The sequence below is a fragment of the Meriones unguiculatus genome, chromosome X (genome assembly GCF_030254825.1).
Source record: "Meriones unguiculatus strain TT.TT164.6M chromosome X, Bangor_MerUng_6.1, whole genome shotgun sequence".
NCBI lineage: Eukaryota > Metazoa > Chordata > Mammalia > Rodentia > Muridae > Meriones > Meriones unguiculatus.
Window position 1 is genome coordinate 61,150,501 of NC_083369.1, and position 14,238 is coordinate 61,164,738.

General features: G+C 38.0%; 1 protein-coding gene and 1 pseudogene across 1 annotated transcript in view; one reads left to right on the plus strand and one right to left on the minus strand.

The window, feature by feature from the left end:
* The window catches only part of Il1rapl2 (interleukin 1 receptor accessory protein like 2), a 768,417-nt gene that overhangs the window by 392,994 nt on the left and 361,185 nt on the right, over positions 1-14,238 (plus strand). The window lies entirely within an intron of this gene.
* Positions 160-493, minus strand: LOC110542012 (ubiquitin-conjugating enzyme E2 D4-like; annotated as a pseudogene).

Below are 14,238 nucleotides of genomic sequence, written 5' to 3' on the forward strand. Positions count from 1 at the left end.
AAGTGACACCAACATGCTTCAGCCAGAGAAGTGAGTGGCCAACACATGTGTGAACAGACGATGTGAGTGCCTTAGTCGACAGCTTAGAGCTTCACATGAAGGCCACTCTGCCTGGCAAGCTTCTCTTGGACAGTATCTCCCATAGAGCCTTCGAGGCACTTACATAGTATATTTCTGTGTCCACTCTCTTGCTAGTCTGTTATACGTCTCTCTGTTGTCCTTGTAGGCGTGGGCTATTTTTGGCACCAGTAGATCATCAGGTTTGGGGTCGCAGAGCAGAGAGCAGATGGACAAGAGAACTTTGGACACAGTCAATGCTGGGGACCACTGTGACCTCAAGATGTCCAGGCAAATGCTTCCACTGCTGTTGATATTAGGGTGATAGATTTTCATAGTAAAAGCAACAGTCATCACCCACAGGTCCTGCACAACACTGGGAACGAGGATCCCGCTGTAAGTCAGTCATTTCCTTCTGGATCCGTTTCAGAGCCATGCTCCAACAGCTCAGGCCCGGCCGGCCCCACCAGGCTCCCTGAGGCAGCCGGCTGGGTCCTGAGCATTTAGTTAAGTTCTTCTTGGCCATTTGAGATTCCTCTGTTGAGTATTCTCTGTTTAGTCTGTTCCCCATTTTTTAATTAAATTTTTCTTTTTATATTAATTATAGTTTATTCAGTTTGTATCCTAGCTGTAACCCCCTCCTTCACTCCCTCCCAATTCCACCCTCCCTCTTTCATCTCCTCGCATGCCCCTCTCCAAGTCCACTAATAGTGGAGGTCCTCTTCTACTTCCATCTGACCCCAGCTTATCAGGTCTCATAAAGAATGGCTGCATTGTCCTCCTCTATGGCCTGGCAAGGCTGCTCCCCATTGGGGTTAGGGGAGGTGGTCAAAGAGCCATCCACTGAGTTCATGTCAGAGATAGTCTCTGCTCCCCTTACTAGGGTACCCACATGGATAATGAGCTGCCATGGGATACAGCTAAGCAAGGGTTCTAGGTTATATCCATGAATGGTCCCTGGTTTGAGTATCAGTCTCAGAAAAATAGGAAACAGAACAGAAACCTACCACAGAGGGTCTCTGAAAGACTCTATTCAGCAGTGTATCAAAGCAGATGCTGAGACTCATAACCAAACTTTCTGCAGAGTGCAGGGAATCATATGAATGGAGGGGTAGATAGCAATATCTGGAGAGGACAGAAGCTCCACAAGGAGAGCAACAGAACCAAAAATATCTGAGCACAGGGTCTTTTCTGTGGTTGTGCTCCATTATGCTTATCGGTGTTTGATTTTTTTTGGTTCATTATATATTTTAGATATTAGCCCATTATTGAATGGAGGATTGGTGAAGATCTTTTCCCAATCCTTAGATTGTCTTTTTCTTTTATTGGCAGTGTCCTTTGCCTTACAGAAGCTTTTCTGTTGCAATAGGGCCCATTTACTAAATGTTGATATTACAGCTTGAGCTGTTGGTATTCTGTTCAGGAAGTTGTCTCCTGTGCCAAGGAATTCCAGGTTCTTCCCCACTTTCTCATCTAATAGATTTTGTGTATCTGGTGTTATATTGAGGTCTTTAATCCACTTGGATTTGCATTTTGTGCAGGGAGATAAATATGGAACTACTTGCATTTTCTACATGTAGACATCCAGTTAGACCAGCACCATTTGTTAACAATGCTATCTTTTTTTTCCATTGTATAGTTTTGGCTTCTTTGTAAAAAATCAAGTGACCATAGTTATGCAGTTTTGGTTTTTTTTTTCCTCCTGGGTCTTTGATTCAATTCCATTGATCAATCTCTCCATTTCTATGTTAGTATCATGCAGTTTTTATTACTATTGCTCTGTGGTATAGCTTGAAGTCAGGATGGAGACAATTCCAGAACTTCTTTTATTATATGGTATTGTTTTAGCTTTTCTGGATTTTTTGGTTTTCCATATAAAGTTTAGAATTGTTCTTCCCAGGTCTTTAAGAAATGTGTTGGTATTTTTATGAAGATTGCATTGATTCTGCAGACTGTTTTTGGTAGGATGACCATTTTTACTATGCTAATCCCACTGATCCATAAGAATGGGAGATCTTCCCACCTTCTGATATCTTCTTCAGTTTCTTTCTTCAGAGACTTGAAGTTCTTGTCATACAGGTCTTTCACTGCTTGGTTAGAGCTATACCAAGAGAGTTCATTTTTTTTGGTGGCTATTTTGAAGGGTCTAGTTTTCCTAACTGCCATCTCATGTCATTTGTGTATAGGCTGGACACTGCTTTTTTTTTTTTTTTTTAATTAATGTATCCAACCACGTTGCTGAAGCTATTTGTCAGCTGTAGGAATTCCCTACTAGAAGTTTTGGGGTTGCTTATGTACACTGTCATATCATCTTCATAGTGACACTTTGATTTCTTTCTTCCCAATTTGTATGACCCTGATCTCCTTTATTTGTCTTATTGCTCTAGCTAGTACTTCAAGTACTATATTGAAGAGGTATGGAGAGTGGGCAGCCTTCACTTGTGCCTGATTTGGGTGGAATTGCTTTGAGTTTCTCTGATTTTAATTTGATGTTGGCAATTAAGTTGATGTAGTTAGCCTTTATTATGTTTATCTATGGGCCTAGTATCCCTGGCCTTTCCAAGACTTTCATTATACAGAGATATTGGAATTTGTCAAAGGCTTTTTCTGTATCTGATGAGATGATAATGTGAGTTTTTTCTTTGAGTTTGTTTATAGTGGATTACGCTGATGAATTTTCATATGTTGAATCATCCCTGTATCCCTGGGATGAAGCCAACTTGATCATGGGGATTATGTATTTGATGTGTTCTTGGATTCAGTTTGCAAGTATTTTGTTGAATATTTTTGCATCCAGGTTTATGAGTGAAATTGGTCTGAAATTATCTTTGTTGAATTTTTATATGGTTTATGTATCAGGGTGACTGTGATTTCATAGAATGATTTTGGCAATGTTCCTTAAGTTTCTATATTGTGGAATAGTTTGAGGAGTATTTGTATTATCTCTTTTTGAGTGCCTGGATGAATTACGTGCTAAAACCATCTGGACTTGGCAATTTCTTTTTTTTTTTTTTTTGGTTGGGAGACTTTTGATGACCGCTCCTATTTCCTTAGGGGTTATTGGACTGTTTATACTGTTTACCTGGTCTTGGTTTAGCTTTGGTAGGTGAAATCTATCTGGAAAACCATCCATTTCTTTTAGATTTTCCAATTTTGTGGAATATAAGCATTTGAAGTGAGACCTAATGATATTTTGGATATCTTCATTGTCTGTTGTTATGTCCCCCTTTTCCTTTATGATTTTGTTAATTTGGATCCTCTTTCTCTGCCATTTAGTTAGTTTGGCTAAGGGTTTGCCTACCTTGCTGATTTTCCTCAAAGAACCAGCTCTTTGTTTCATTGATTCTTTGTTTAATTTTTTTGTTTCCAGTTTATTGATTTCAGCCCTGAGTTTGATTATTTCCTGTCATCTACTCTTCTTTGATGTGTCTGTTTCTGATCTAGAGCTTTCAGGTGTGCTAAGTTACTCATATGAGATGTAATCAATTTCTTTATGAAGGCTCTTAGTGCTATGAACTTTCCTCTTAGCACTGCTTTCACTGTATCCCATAAGTTTGGATATGCTGTATCTTCATGTTCATCGAATGCCAGAAAGTCTTCAATTTCTTTATTTCTTCCCTGACCCAGTTGTTCAGCCTGAGTTTTTAGGCTTTCTGTTATTTCTGTTGTTGAGTTCGAGCTTTAAGTCATGGTGGTCTTATAGGATGCAGGGGGTTATTTCAATCTTCTTATATCTGCTAAGGCTTGCTTTGTGGCCAAGTATATGGTCAATTTTAGAGAAGATTCTGTGAGGTGCTGAGAAAAAGAGGTTATATTTTATAGTGTTTGTGTGAAATCTTCTGTAGATATCTGTTAGATCCGTTTGATTCATGACATCTGTTAATTTATTTCCTCATTTAGTTTCTGTCTTGATGATCTGTCCAGTGGAGAGAGTGGGGTTTTTAAGTATTCCACTATTAATGTATGGGATTCAATGTATTATTTAAGCTTTAGTAATGTTTCTTTTATGAATTAGGGTGCCCTCGCATTTGAGGCATCAATGTTCAGAACTGAGATGTTTCTTGGTGGATGAATTTTGGTTGAAAGACTATTTTATTAGACACTAGAATAGCTACTCCAGCTTGTTTCTTGGGTCTGTTTGTTCGAAAACCTTTTATACAACCCTTTACTCTGAGGTAATGCCTATCTTTATTGCTGAGGTTTACTCCTTATATGCTTCAGAAAGAAGGGTCCCGTTTTTGTATCCATTGTTTTAACCTGTGTCTTTTTATTGGAGCATTGATGCTATGGCTGTTGAAAGATATTAATGACCAACCTTTTTTACTTCCTGTTATTGTTATGTTGTTGGTGGTAGAAAGTGTATGATTGCCTTCTTTTGGTTTTGCTGATATGGGGTTATTTCTGTGTGTGTGTTTTTTCCTGGGTGTGCCTTCCTTGGGTTAGAGTTTTCATTCTAGTATCTTCCGTAGGGCTGGATTTGTGGATAGGTACTGTTTAAAATTGTTATTTTTGTGGATATATTGTTTTCTGTATCTATGGTGATTAAAAGTTTTGCTGGGTATAGTAGTTGGAACTGACATCTGTAATAAAAAAATTCCAAGTCCTTCTGCCTTTTAGAGTTTCTTATGAGATGTCAGGTATAATTCTGATAGGTTTGCCTTTATATGAGACTTGTCCTTTTTCTCTTATAGCTTTTAATATTTTCCCTTTGTTCTGAAAATTTAATGTTTTGATTATTATGTGGATGGGTGATTTTCTTTTCTGGTCCAATCTATATGATGTTCTGTAAGCTTCTTTTATGTTTATAGGTATCTCTTTCTTTAGGTTGGGGAAGTTTTCTTCTATGATTTTGTTGAAAATATTTTATGGCTCATTGAGCCGGAAATCTTCTCTTTCTATTCATATTAATCTTAGGTTTGGTCTTTTCATAGTATCCCAGATATCTTGTATGTTCTATGCCAGGAGCTTTTAAGATTTAACATTTTCTTTGACTGATGTATCAGTTTCTTTAGTCGTTTCTTCTACACTTTAGATTCTTTTTACCATCTCTTCTATTCTGTTGGTGATGCCTATGTCTGTAGTTCCTGTCCTCTTCCTTAGTTTATTCATATCTAAGATTGTCTCAGATTGTGTTTTCTTTATTGCTTCTAGTTCTATTTTAGGTCTTGAACAGTTTTATTCATTTCTTTCTCCTGTTTAATTGTAGTTTCTGTATTTCTTTACTTTCTTTAAGGGATTGGTTGAATTTTATCACCTGTTGAAATGTATTTTCCTGTGCTACTTTGAGAGCTTTCTTTTCTTCCTTTAATGCCTATATCATTTTCATAACCTCAGATTTAAAATCTTTTTCTTGTGTTTTGGACTTGCTGTGGTAGGACAACTGGTTTCTGGCAGTTTTATTTCTTGTGTTCTTAAGCTGCCCTCTGGCCATCTCGTTGATTTTGGTGTTTACTGGTCTGATGGTCCCTCTGGTGGGTTCACTGGGTTCACTGGCAGGTAGTCCAAGAAGCCGAGGACTAGGCAGAAAGTCCTCTGAGCTGAGCTGCTTGTGTGTTCCACAGGCCTTTTCGAGATGGAGGACAATGGGGCTTTTGTCCTGCGCTGAAATGACCTTTACTAGGATCACTGTCTCTTCTGTGCTCACTGTTTCTGACTCTGGTGGGCCAGGCAGATGGGAGCAGGCTGAAAGGCCTCTCAAATGAGAGCTCCTCTGGTGCCCCTCAGGCTTCCTGGGGATGAGAGATAATGTGGTTTGCATCCTGTGCCTAGCTCACTTCCACTAGGTTCACTGTCTCTGGAACAGTTCTTTTTTTCTTTACTTCTGTGCTTTTAAAATTACACAATTATTTTAAGAACTTAAAGGCTATGGATAAATTCCTAGAGACATAAATTAAGCAAGCAAAATCAGAAAAAAAAGAAAATTTGAACAAATAATATTGAATGTGACTACTGGATTAAGAATAAAAGTTTCACAATCAAGAATATTCTAGGACCAAATGGTATCACTGGATAATTTTATTGAACATTTACAGATTTATTGCCAATATTCAATATTTCTTGAATGATTAAGTGGAGTAGACATTTCCAAACACATTCAACTAGATCAGCATTACTTAACTATCAAAACCAGACAAAGACATTAATAGAAATCTACGGGCTGATCAATATTCTTGATGAATATAAATGCAGAAGTCTTCAATAAAATACCAGCAAAATGAATTCAATTGCGTGTTAAAAGGATTATGCACCATGACCAAGTTGGATTTACCCTGGAATGTACAGATGGTTCAGCATATGAAAATCGCATAAGCATCTTAATAGCTGTGGGTGAAGCTTTTGAAAAATTTCAACAACCTTTCATGATAAAAACATATGGAACAAATTAGAAATGGAAAGAAATTATTTGAACAGAATAAAGGTCATACATGGAAAACTCGTAACTAAAATTATATACTGAATTTTGAAAAACTGAAAGCCTTTTCAATAAGATAAGGAGTGGGATAAGGATCGTCTTAGTCAAATATTTCCCCTAAACCTAGTACATGAAGTCATAACTAAAAAAATCAAGGAAGAAACAGAAATAAATTATACCTCCAAACCTAAAAATACCATGTAAGTATTTTCATTCTCAGATGACATGATCTTCTTAGTAGAAGAAAACATAAAGATTTTTTAAGTTAGATCAAACAAATTAAACAAAGCTTCAGCACATGGAATAAATGCAGAAGAAGCATTTGATCTTTTTTAAATTAATTTTTATTTTTTATATTAATTACAGTTTATTTACTTTGCATCCCAGCTGTAGCCCCCTCCCTCCTTCTCTTTGCATCCCAGCTGTAGCTCCCTCCCTCATTCTCTCCCAATCCCACCTTCTCTCCCTCATCTCCTGCCTGCCCCTCTCTAAGTCCACTGATAGGAGAGGAACTCCTCCCATTCCAGCTGACCCTAGCTTATCAGGTCTCATCAGGACAGGCTACAATGTCCTCCTCTGTGGCTTGGCAAGGCTTCTCCTCCCTTGGGGGGAGGGAGGACAAAGAGCCAGCCACTGAGTTCATGTCAGAGACAGTCCCTCTTCCCCTTACTAGGGTACCCACTTGGATACTGAGCTGCCATCGGTTACCCCCAAGCAGGGGTTGGTTCTATGTTATAGCCATGCATGGTCCTTGGTTGGAGAATCAGTGTCAGAAAAGACCCCTGTGCCCAGGTATATTTGGTCCTTGTGAAGTTCCTGTCCTCTCCAGGTCTTACTAATTGCCCCTTCTTTCATGTTTCCCTGCACTCTGCCCAAGGTTTGGTTATGAGTCTCAGGATCTGCTTTGGTACACTGCTAGATAGTCTTTCAGTGCTTTTAAAGTCTACTAGTGAGCAATCTACAAAGCAAACTAAGAAATTCTCATTTAAATATAATATAAAATAACAAAATGCTTTAAAGCACATTTTGCTAAGTAGGTAAAAGACATGTACACTGGAAATTACAAAACACTATTGAAATTAAAAATGTACAACCATGGGGTGAAGAGGTGGCTCAGTGGGTAAGAACAGTGGCTGCTCTCTCTGAGGACCAGGGTTGATTCCTATCTCTCTTATTACAACTTACAACCATCTGTAACTGTAGTTACAGTGGATTCACAACTTTCTTCTGGCCTTCATGGGCACCAGGCACATACATGGTGTACATACATGTATGCAATCGAAACACCCATTTACATTTTAAAAGTTAAAGGCATAAACAAATGTTAAGTTATCTTTATTTGTTCAGTTGGAAGACCTAATAATTTATAATTTTCTAAATTAAGACTACACATTATTGAAATCCCTATAAAATTTTAGTGGTATATTCTATAAAAAGGAAATAAATATTGTGATAGTGAATCTTGACTTTCAGATTGACTAACTCAGAAATTGACTGAATGTGTAGCCATAAATGAGACCTATGGAAGATTTTCTAGATCAAATTATGTGAAACAAGAAGACTCACTTTGATGTAGGTGCCACCATACTATGTCAGCATAGATAAAAGTAAATGGAGGAAGCACGCTTCACTTTGCCTGCCTGCCTTCTCTCATGCTAAGAAATTCATCTATTTTGTAGAAGCTACTGCTGCTGCTTCATTCCTTTACTTGTGCTAGAGCTCATCTTCTTCGGGCTTCAAACACGCACTACAAGACTAGTGGCTTTCCAGTGGTCCTCCAGGCCTGCAGCAGCAAATCAGGAGTGCTGAGGCTACTAGTATTATGGAGTGGACAGCTACCATATGGTTGGCTTCTCAAGCATTCAGACAGCTATTTTAAGCTTATCCTGAATGTATGGGATAAGCCATTCTCATAAATCATACCGCACACACACACACACACACACACACACACACACACTCCACTTGATCCTCCTATTCCAGTCCCCTGCATCCATCCATAACTATCTATTTTATTTCCATTTTTCTAGAGAGTTCTGTCTCCCACGTCCCATACTCTATAACTAATCTATGTGGTTTTATGAATTGTAGGTTGGTAATCATTGAATTGACTTCTAGTATCCTAATATAAGCAAATACAAACTGATTTTGTCTTTATTGGGTTGGGTTATATCAGTCAGGAGGGTTTTTTTTTTTTTTTCTAGTTCTATGCATTTGCCTACAATTTTTTTTGAGGGGGGTCTGGCAGTTTATATTTTTATTTAAAATAACACAACGACATAATTCAGGTGCTAAATTTCATTTATTTGAAACTGAAGATCTTCAACAGAAAACATCTACCTTTGAGTAAATTCTAGAATATGTATATCATATTTACTACAAAGCAGGAGACTATAAAAATTAATGTATATGTTTTTATTTCTTTGAAACTGGCAATTTTGTATATTGTGGTTTTGCATGCTCTTATACCATAACCTTAATTAGTGGGAAATAATCAGGTGGACAAGCGCCAAACTACTCAGGCTAAGATGTGTTCTACAAGACACACACATGTATTTTTCTTAGACTTTAAATCATATTCATTTTTGAGAAAAACATATATAAAAATTGGTTTGGCTCTTTTTTGCCTGTCATTTCTGGCAGTCCTTGTAGATCATCATAAAATTAAAATGATTAAGCGTCTAGTACCTTTTAAAATTTTGAAGTTAAAATTGAGGTAAAGCAAAAACTACTTATTAAATGAGATTAATCATCATACAAGATCCATTGAATTTATTGACTCACCAGATCATCAATGATCATATTTGCCTACAAATTTCACAATGTCTTTTTTTATGATGTCTTTTTTTTTTTTTTTTGCAGCTGAGTAATACTCCATTGTGTACATGTACCACTTTTTCTTTATCATTTCTTCTGTTGAGGTACATCATGGTTGTTTCCAGTTTCTGGTTCTTCTGAATACAGCAACAATGAACATAGTTGAGCAAGTGTCCATGTGGTAGGACACTTAGTAACCCTACAAAAACTCACTGGTGCACAGTATTTAGGAGACTGTGGTCTTTACTACTAGGGATTTTGGTTATTTCATTCCTAACAGTAAACACAGTGCCTATAGCTTAGTAATTTATGCTTTATATATATGAATAAAAATACAGATATACAAGTTGATTAGAATCACAGGTAAGAGTCCTGCTTTTCTGTGATCACTAAAAATAGCTAACAATAGCCCTCTCTGCAGACCTTTCATAAAATTGTTTTACATTTTCAAAATTCAACTTTAGAGAGAATTGCATTTATAGTATTCATGAATCCCAGAGTTTCCAAACCAGTATTGTGTAAATTGTTCTTAGTGGCATTACACTCATAATCCCAGCACACAACTTTGGCAAAAGAGTAAAGAAAGTTTGAAGTTCAAGGTCATCTTTGACTCTATATATTTATCACTGTGTAAAGAAATTAAGAAAAAAAATCATACTAAATTAGAAAGGAACCTTGGTGGTTTTATTGATAAGGATGATTATAGTTAATATTTAAAAAACCCAAAAATCACAATGCTTTAACACAGAAACATATTTACTTCTTGATAACATAGAGTCAGTCTAGTTGAGTATTCAAAAACTTTCCATGCAGTTCATGCTTTCCACCACCCACTATCTTGGAATTCCTACATATATCTAGCCAAGTAACAAGACTGTGGAGGTTTTCAGTGGCATTTTAGATATCAGCATTGAAAATCATGTATATAATAGTACTTCCAACCTCATCTTCTTGTCCAAAGTTCAGCATTACCATGGAATTCCAATCAAAGCTTCACAGTTAGGACTGCTTATAGACACTCTCAGACAAGGCAAGTTTCTAAAAGAAACTCAGACTGGTCAAGCAGTCTGAAAGAAGCAGAGAAAACTAACCCTCACCCTCCCAAAAAAATTAAGAGAGTACCTGAAATTATGCTGTGTGTATGAGGCTCAGACCACCTGAGCTTCCTGAAAGAGACAGTCTCTGACCTGTTGAGATTCCTGCAGGTTGTTTGTGTGGTCAAGATTTCAAGCTTTTGTGAGCTGTCTGTGAATCATTTCTGCTCCTGTAAATTACCCCTCATACACATTCCTCTTAGTAACCCCACAAAAACCCATTGGTTCACAAAAGGAGAAAGATAGCTTCATAATGCATAGGAGAACAGATATTAGATTAGTTTTGGTTTCAATGAGGCAATATAGAATTTCTTATGGGAAAACCCCTAAGATTATTATCTGGACCAAAAAGTCATATAGCAATCAACAAATCACTCTTTCTAGAGATCAACCTCTTTCATTACTGTACAACTTTTCATTGCAAAGTATTTTCTTATGTTGAGCGGTAATCTTCCCTTGTAAGGCAGAATCAATCTATTCTTCCAGTAGTTGAATATGCTAACAGCCTCATGAGCACCATGCACACATACATACATACATATATACATACATATTATTAAATAAATCTTTTTTTTTCCATGCAGTTTATTCAGGAACCTTGAAAAATCTTCTGACCCTGGGGAAAGCCAGCCCACAGCTTAAATAGCCTCTGGGTAGCCAACCTCAGCATGCCACGTGGGCAATGCAGATAGGTCCACATACAGGGAAGCAAGCCAGATCCTCAGCCTTAGCCAAATATGGAGTTGTTTGTGACAGAGAGCACCCACCATCGGGAAGATGGAAGGCAGAAACCAGCTCCATCTTTAAGGCACGGCATTACACAGCTCTCTACAGTTCCCCCTTTTTGTTTTAGATGCATCAGGCAAGAGTAGAGGTCTGATCTCTGATATTAGAAATAAATTGGGACTTTGTACTGATGTTCATTTAGGTGTCATCCACCCAAAGAGCATCAGACCCGCCTGATAACTTTTTCTCAGAGGCGGGACCTGGGGCATCAACCCGAATGCAAACAGACATACTCTTCTCTGGCTCAAAAGCAGCTGACCCTGAGTGCAGTGCTTAGCCTCGCATCCTGAGCGTAACATTTTAGCTCCCATGCTTGGGGAGACTGTCCTGCTTCAATGGCTGTAAAGGCCTGAATGGTCATGGCTGCATTATGCTGTTGTGAGACTCTAATCTTGCATATACACCACAGGCAAACCAAGGAGACCAACACCAGAAGGCCTGCTAACGCTCCCATGCCCGCCCATTCCTTCAGATGATTCATGGCTGCAGCAATCCATGATGATAATCCTGTGGCTAGTCCTGCGTCCACTCTGGTAGAATTTACCGTGACAATGGCCACCCTCAGCTGCTCCATCGTGGTATCGAATTCTCCAGTCCAATTACCTAAAATATAGCTAGACAATTGTTTAGACAGATTTGCAGAACAGGAAAAATTCTCATGTTGTATGCTAGTGACACAAAGTCCAGCATACTTCCTTTGACAGCCAAGTTGAGCGATTTGCCATAGGGTATCAATTTGCTCCTGCACGAGGTCAATCCTCTGATTGAACACCATCAAGCCTCCTTTTAGTTGAGCATTAATTCCTTTTTGTACATCTAAGGCATGAGCTACATTGGCTAAAAGATTATGCAGGGTCTGAGCAGTCTGCACAGTATGACTCATGGCTAATGCCCTGGTGGTAGCTCCAACAGCCGCCAATGAGATGGCAGTAACAATGGCGGCTGTAATTCCAAGATCCCTTTTGTGTCTGAAGAGAGTCATAGCGTGAGGGGCATCAACGGGCACAGGCACCCAGCAAGGCATGCGAGTAACCAGGGCATACCTAAATTCACTAGCATTCCAGCATTGGGCAAAAAAGCAAGTATCATTACCACAATTACTTGGCTCTATCTGGCTAACAATAAATAAAAATGGGGGATATAAACAAACAGGTGTGGGCTTATAGGAAATATTATGAGAAGCCTTAACCCCCTCGTTGGAACATCCTGCATCAGTTCTAGAACTAGCAGTGGTGGTGTCCGAGGTCTGAGTAGGTTCAGGAGACCATTGCCCCCAGGGGCGAGATGTGCTCCATGTAAATTGACTAACTCCATGTTTTCCTCCACTTTTGAAAGTCATTTAAGGTTCTTAAGTTATTTTTTTTCCTTTTTTTTAATTTTTCATCAATTACACTTTATTCATTCTGCATCCCCCCATAAGCTCCTCCCTCCTCCCCTCCCAATCCCACCCTCCCTCCTCCCTCTGCATGCATGCCACTCCCCAAGTCCACTGATAGGGGAGGTTCTCCTCTCCTTTCTGTTCTTAGCCCATCAGTTCACATCAAAAGTGGCTGCATTATCCTCTACTATGGCCTGGTAAGGCTGCTCCCCCCCAGGGGGAGGTGAATCTACAATATTATGTCTTCCATTTGTTGGATATATTCTAACAAAGAATTTCAGTATAATTCTTAAAATAGGAATCCATATAATTGAGATCCCTAACTTGTTTAGAGCATAGGACAACTGACTTCCTATATTCCAACCAGTGTATAAAATAAGATCATCCATCTGTAAGCACTTTTTACAGTATAAAGCAGCACATTCATAGAAGGTATCATCACCACTATAAATGTTGCTTGCAATTGTGCAGCCACATCACACTGTTGGCTTGTGTTTCAAACTTGTGGTTAGATAAACTCTCCAACCGTTTTCACAGGAATTACTATGTGAAAGAGCCAATAATCATTTGTTCCATGGTCAGTGTTACATAAATCATTCAGTTTTTTTTTGTCTGTAAGAAAAATAACACTAATAGTGTACAGATATCGGGGATAAATATCAGCTTAAAATTTTTGGAAAGTTGTAGATCCCATCAACGAACATAAACCACTTTAACCAAAACTGCTTTTTTTTTTTTTTTTAAGTATAAGTTCAGTTAACTAAGCATATTTTCTTCTCTGCATCACACTGAATAATTTAATGGTTGTGTTTTCATTAACTTCTCTTTATGGCCAAAAACTGAACACTTTTTTTTTTTCAATGGAGTGGGGACAGCCTTAAAACTTTTGATTTCTTCTTGGGTAATTAAAGTTTCTGTTTTCATTAACTGCTCTTTATGGCCAAAAACTGAGCACTTTTTTTTTCTGATGATTTTGCAAGCAGTGTCAATAATTTACATTATACAGAAGTATCAAAAGTGTAAATAATAGCAAGCTTGAGATTGTATAATTAATACAATTAAGACATGAAAAAATATATCTTTTCTATAATATCCTTCTTCCTCTCTAGAAGCATTTTGGCTCATTTACCTCTCAAGCCCATTAATCAGGGTTCATCTGCAAAATCCAGGATTAGCGGACCGTAATGAAAGGATCAGTGTTTTTGTTGTTGTTACTTGTTTGTTTTCAGTCACTTTAATTGCTTAGTTTATTTGTACTTTTCCATAAGGAATTGTTGATGGCATGTTTAAATATTTGAGCCTTTGAAAAACTTACCAATTAATTACAATTAATTGTATTACTTCAATCAGGCAAAAGCTACTGCATTACATGATGTTTTATTAACTCCCTTTGGAATTGGCAGACTAGAATTTCCAGTTTTCTATGTAAGAGAAAAAACAACCAGCTTATTTCCTGAAAAGTACCCAGCAGCTTTTGCTGGTTCTAGGTGTAATGTCTCTAAATCACCAGAGAAAGACAGTGTTGTGTCACCTGTAGGTATATCTTATGCAGTTGTGCTGGTTTGCCTTTTACTCTCACATGGCCTCTACTACTCTATGTGCCAGCTCCCTTGGTCTGCTTTCAAAAGGCCTACAAGCTGAGTAGCCAAAAGTGAAATAACCACATTATATCCCAGTTTCTGAGACCAGATGTC